The sequence below is a fragment of the Pteropus alecto genome, unplaced genomic scaffold (genome assembly GCF_000325575.1).
Source record: "Pteropus alecto unplaced genomic scaffold, ASM32557v1 scaffold20, whole genome shotgun sequence".
Classification (NCBI taxonomy): Eukaryota; Metazoa; Chordata; class Mammalia; order Chiroptera; family Pteropodidae; genus Pteropus; species Pteropus alecto.
In genome coordinates, this window is record NW_006436298.1 from 383,936 (window position 1) to 390,709 (window position 6,774).

Consider the following 6,774-nt stretch of genomic DNA (forward strand, 5'->3'; position numbering starts at 1 on the left):
AAAAGAGAGTAGAGGAAAAAAAGGAGGCAAAGAGGAGCTGGGAGAAGATACTTTTCTTTCTTCACCATTCTGCTTAAAGCAGCAGATTTTAGTATCTTTTAAAGGAGGCAAAAGTTGACAATTTCTCACATTCAGTATTTGTGATGGTGGTTTCATTCATATTTATGGAAATGAAATCTTTGAATTGTCAACAAGGCAGCAAAAGCAGAAGCAACCGCAGAACTTGTAATGCTCTGCCCTTTTGGACAGAGCTCACCTACATCATTATTTTTCTCTGTACGTCATTTGCGGATAAAGTTCATCATTATATAGACACAGGAAACACCCTCATGAGCTAAGAACAATTTAAGGGTGAATTTTTAGGGACGTGCACTAGTTTCATGTGGATATTTTGTGTGAGTTTTGATCATTGCTTACTTATTGATCATTATACCAGACAGCCCTTCAGTCTAAAACTGAGCATTACTTCATCATATCATTTGATTTTGCATGAATCATATATACATTTTTTTGTATGTGAATATTTTCTCAGATCTGATGGAAAAATTTTTCATTTCTTTATAAATGAACTGTTAAAAGAGAACACAAATTTTGTTTTGTTTTCTAATATACAGACTTGCATTTCAGTCTGCTGCTGGGCTGGAAGGTATATCAGGGTACTGTAGGCTGATGTAATTCAGCCTCTGTTCACAGGACACCTAACTGATTATGATGTTTAACTGTGTGACTTGTCCTTGTACAAGGAGCCTCTTCTGCCCATCCATTAGAGGCCTTCTGAAAAGCAGTGGGGTTACTTTACATAGTGGATAACTCACTTGACACATCACAGGTGCTCAGAAAATATTTGTGGGACAAAGTGGTACATGGCACCTCTTAATGGATACTTTTTGTAAGAGAAGGCACTAGAGAAAAATCCCAGGGACACTCCAGCGTTAATTTTGCCTTGACACAATCAGTCCATAACATGCAAGGTTGTACATACTGTACATACCGTACTTAGAAGTGTTTCAAGTTCATTCTGTCAACACTGAGGAAAGTGTTCTGAGATGTGGAAACCTTTTGCTAATTCATCTGTATGATGATTAAGTTACTAGACAGGTATATTTACCTGCTTTGAGAAATTTCCTCAATAGAAACATAAGGGTAGACTGTGCTTTGATATCAGATGTTAATGATTTGCTGCAAACATGACCTAGAAAATTATTTCCAAAGACAACTTTTTGTTTTTTCTAGGCTCAAAATAATGCGTTACACCATTTGTAAGGAAGCAGTTTATAGATCTTACTAACTACAACTGTTTGTGCCATAGCCTGGGAGGGTAGATGTCGTAGGTGTTCTTGGGAAGTATGTGAGCCCTGATAGTACTGAGTATGTATATCTCAGTAATAGTAATAATATCCAAGTATATGACCAGAATGTGTACAGCTCTGGATATAAGCTCCACAAAGACAAGGATTTTTGTCTGATGCACTGTGACCTAGTGCCTAGAAAAGTATTGGCCATTTAGAAAATATTGCCATATTGAAGAATAAACAAATTTGAAAATATATGGTCTAATTTGTTCCTTTGCATTTAGAAAAATTCAAACTCTCAGAAATTTAAATGTTTCTGAGAGTTTAAAAAATTTTACAGTGACATCAATATAAAAATCAATATGTTACATAACATGATATCTGTTTTGAAAGCTCCTGAAAACATTTTACATTATTTACAAAGTTGATATGAGCCAAAGAATCCTGAGCAAAAGATAGCTGGGTTTTTCTATTTATAAGATATATGAAAATAGTTGTACAGTAATCCAGGTGCTAAGAATGAAGGGATTCTAATTTAGGGGGCCAAAGGGCCTATTTCTAATGTCTGTGTGGTATTGCACATAAAATAATTTTGGAAGCATTTACATTTGTTTCTACCATGCAATTAAATATGTACTAAATAACAAGTAGTTGGCTATTTACAGGGGATACATGTTCTGGGAGATTATAGTGTAGTAGAGACAGGGATCATTTCAACACAACTTAAGAGCAATGATGGAAATCTGTGTGGGGACACAGAAGATGGGCCCTTAAGCCAAACTAGGGGTGAGAATGAGGGTGGGGAGGAAGGAGAGTCAGGAAAGTCTCCAGGGGTGTTGGATGTTAATCTGAGTCATGGGGAAGGTGAGCATGAGTTGGCTAGGTAAGGAATGGGAGAATGTTCTGTGCAGAGGCAGCAGCAGAGATGAAGTTCCAGAGATGTGTGAAACTATATTTTGTTTGATATTACTGTAGGTAATGAGGAAGATGAGACTTGTGAGGAAGGCAGGGCTGGAACACCTGCCATTCTAAGAAGATTGAACTCGAAGCTAAAGAGGATAGGGAGCCATTGAAGGATCCTTCACTAGAGTAGAGGAATTCTTAGACTTGGTTGTGGATATGGCATGTTGATGGCGGTGTAGAGGATAATTTCAGGTGGATGAAGCTGGATGGGCAATCATCTGGCTCATGTGAGAGGTGAAGGCCTGTCTTGGACAGTTTAAATTGAGATGGAGAAGAGAGGAAGGTTTCAGAATCAGATGTTCAACAATTATTAGTCCAATCTGGAACTATAAGTTTGAATGATATGATATTGTGTATATTGTCAATAAAAATTTAAAAAATCTTTATTAGTTTAAAAACTTGTTTCCTAAATTAAAAAAAAAACTTTTATTGAGAACAGTATTGTTTTACATTTTTTGCAAATCTCTTAATTTCTGGCTTAGGAAGACACATACTTACATGTCTTTTAATTTGTTGCAATAGGTCGTTTTGGTTGAAGCATATGAGGAAAATTTGGCCTTATACAGATATGTAGTTGGAAAAGGAAGAAATATTTTAATAGCCTTTTCAGATAATTGTGGATATTCTTATTTAATATTATGCCAAAATAAGTGGTAGTTCCTTATAGGATAAATGGAATGTGGAATCTGAAACCAGAACAATGAACTTTTTGTAGTCTAATACATTAATATCCATTGGTTTCTCTTATACCTTGAATGGAATGTGTGATTTTGTAACATCTTGAATGGTTCATTTGGAAAATATTAGTTAATTGAGTTATGTACATTTTCCAAATGTTGCCACATTTCATTACATAATATAAAAAAAGTCACATTTGTTGATAACACATCATCACTGACTTCATCAAAAATGTCTTAAATAATGGGAAACTATTAAGCTCAGAGTATCAGACAAAAGTTTCCCAAATTCTAATTCTCATTTGAAGGCTTGGCTTTTATCATTAGCAACAATACTGTCAGTTGTTCCTTAATATGACAGGCTTAGTTTGTTCATTTAAAAATATAAAAATATATAAAGACATGGACAATAAACTAGTGGTTACCAGAGAGTAGGGGGAGGGGCGAGGAGGGAGGTAGATGGGGTAAAATGGGTCAAATATGTGGTGATAGAAATCTAACTATAGGAGGTGAACACACAATGCAATTATATATATGCCTTACTGTTAAAATGTAAAACTGAAACCAGATTTCGTTAACCAATGTCACCATAAAAAATTAAACTAAAAAAAAATAATAATAAAGTATCATTAAATAATAATAAATATATATCTGATGCCTAAGTTTGAATAACCACATTTTGTCAGACAAGTAAAATTGGTGTTCCATGAAAAATAGTGACTAGTTCAGCTCACAACTCCAACATTATCTGAGTAGAAAAATTGGCAATATCACATCGTTCAACCTAATAAACCAAATGCTTTTCCAGACAGTCATCATAGAATATTAAAAAATATGTATTTTTCAAAGGTCAGGATTTAATAAAATTAATGGTTGTTATGATTTCATCTAGGACTTTCTTAAGTGAAACTGGCTTTTTTCCCTTTTTTCTTTTCCCGCAACTGGGTGATGGTGAAGAATGCAATGACTACTAGTTCATTTTGTTGTCACTGCCTCGATTTGTAAGACACCAGAAGTTTTACTCATTGCTTTTGTACCATCAGTACAAATGTCAACACAATTGTTCCAGAATAAATGATTATATTAAAAAATATATACACTTAGAAATTTCCAGCATTTCTTATGTTTGTTGGCAGGCATTCACATAAAAGATCTTCAATTATGAGCTGGTGCTGATATCTGGTGAATACAACCCAAATAGCAAGTACAGATAGTCGCAGATCTGTTTATTTCTAAGGCAAAAATGTGGTTCTGTCCACAAGATCAGTTTTCATGTTTGAAATTAAATCTTTAATTCAGTGACTTACTATATCATTGGAAAATGGCAGTGCCATGATTTCTTTTGCTGACTTTTCATCTAGAAGGCATTCAGCAAAATAAAATCTACCAGGCTTTACCGGTTGCTCACTTGTGTTGTTCACTTCTTTAGCTAATAATGCAGTACAGCAATTTGCCTTGCAGGATACTTCGCAGACTTTTTCAAGTTTGAAAAGCTGCACCAAATAATTTTTGGCTTTTCTAAAGTTCATTACACTACATTTAAAAATTCAGTAGCTTTTACTTAACTGGCAACATAGTACAATTAGTTCAGCAATGTTCCATTGTATAAGACACAATAAAGTAAATGATTAACGTCTATAAAGCCAAGGGAAAGATAGCATCGTCATATTTTTATTGCTTATTTACAGTTTCTTCCAGTTCCTTGGAATAGACTTCTCCCTTTCATGAGTCAGGGAACTCTGATAAGTCATTTTCACCCTTTTCTATCACATTAGATGTAGACGGTGCATCTGAGCCTTGAGGAAAATGAGTCCTCTAATCTTTTTTAAAGCAAACGATCAGGGTCCAGAGTCAGACAGATGAGGATTTAAATCACTTCTCCACCTGTAATGAACAATGTGACCTTGGGCGAATACTCAAGGCTTCATTTTTTGAGTATAATTTCTATGGTCAGGAATCTGGGAATGCCTTGGGGTTCTGTTTGGTCAGTGCTGTAGCTATCTGAAGGTCTGACGTGGAGCTGGGGGATCTACTTTCAAAATGGCGCACTTACATGGCTGGCCAGTTGGTGCTGCTTGTTGGCCTCAGTGGACTTGTCCAGTGTCCTCATGACATGGTGGCTATCTCCCACCATGTTTTAGAACAATTAAATAGACAAAATTGAGTTTGTATTTCAAAATTTAAATGAAGCAGAGTATTTTAAAATTTTCCCTTTGTAGTGATATTAACAATCATTCTCGACTGTGTCTGTGGGGGTTTGGTCTTCTCAAACAGTACAATTCCTTTAGCATTTCATGGAAAACTGTTTATATTGAGACATTAGTCCTTCATGGACCATATTTATCTATATTAAGTTCTCCCGAGGCCATGATTTTGAAGTTTGAATTTTACATACCAAGCAAAACAGGAAATAATTTTAGGGGGAGAATTAATTTTGTAAAAAAAATTTGCCATGAATTTTGTCCATGAATTTATTTGGCCATTTAAGGCGTTTATTATACATAAACTGTTAGAGAGGAGAAAAAAAATCCAAATAGATTTTATTGAGAGGCTCCTGACGGCCTCTGCGCTCTTCAGTGTCATGCCCAATAAGCTGTTTCCAGATTCATATTGTCTGCCCAAGTCTTTTATGTTCATTATGTATTTCTTAAATAAAGACCCAGGGTCTCAGCCTGCCACTGGAGGTGCTCTGCCCTAGTTATCTTTTATATTTAATGTTATCTTCCCTTTCATTATCCTAAAAGTGACTGTATGCATTTATCTGACTCTTCTTAGTTCTTTGCTCATGCTGTAAACGTTGTAGGTTGACATCCCACCATCCTGTAGTGCCTCTGCTACTTCCTTTGCAAAGATTTTCCTCATGACCTCTTTTCCTCCACCAGACTTGTTGACTCTTTTTAGAACTCACTGAACTTTGTATCCCTCGTGATAATCATAATCAGTTTCTTTTAATTAGCATGAGTGTACTTATCATTCCCATGAGATTATAATGTACTTGAAAGTATAATGTACTTGGACATAATTCTTCATCTTTTTCTCTTGCCAACTCCTAGCCATGGTTTTAGCAAATAGGACTTCAATAAAAAGTTGTGTAAATTCATTTTAGAAAGTATTTAAGATAGGAAAGGGCAAAATTCCTGTTTTTCGGACACGATGTAAATTTATGCAGACTAAGGGAATTACATATATAAATACAGACACATACATATATGTGTGTTTATTATCATTTTGCTGTGTTCCAGTATTAAAGGATACGAAGGTACAGGGCGCTGCTTTTTATTCCTAGGCCCGCCCCAAACAAAACGAAAAGTTAGTTGTTGCCCAGATTGTAATTCAAAGGCAAGAAAATGGCTTCAAATTATTTTCGATTTGCGAGCCGGTCAAAAGGAACGCTGGCAAACATTTACTGAGTTGAGAAGTTGCTCTGAGGCGCTGGAGGAGATGGGCCCTTAAGAACCTCCCAGAGACGCCTTCAATCGTGCTGGCGAGCAGCTCGCCGCGCCAGGGCAGGCGGAGGGGTGCGGGGCGCGCACCGATCCGGACTTCCTTCTCGCCGGAACCAGGCCGACCGGTTCCAGCTGCCTTCGCGCCTCCCCCGCAGCCCAGGGCCCCAGCCGCGCGCCCTCGCCCTGGGCCCGGCTCGGCTTCTTTCGACGGGCGGCCGGGGCGGCGGTCGGAGTCCCGCTCGCGGGAGGCCGCGCTGGCTCTGGTTTCCAGGTGAAGGTCACGAAAACAAGCCGCGGGGCTCGGCGGGGCCGGGCGGGCGGGGCGAGGGCGGAGGGCACATTGCTTCATCCTGTACATTTTACTGGAAACAGATGGCATCCGGGGGAGGGGCCGGG

At 37.6% G+C, this 6,774-nt stretch overlaps 1 protein-coding gene across 1 annotated transcript in view; it reads left to right on the forward strand.

The window, feature by feature from the left end:
- Positions 1 to 6,774, forward strand: part of NFKBIZ (NFKB inhibitor zeta) — a 27,388-nt gene that overhangs the window by 9,833 nt on the left and 10,781 nt on the right. The gene's annotated exons all lie outside the window — the stretch shown is intronic.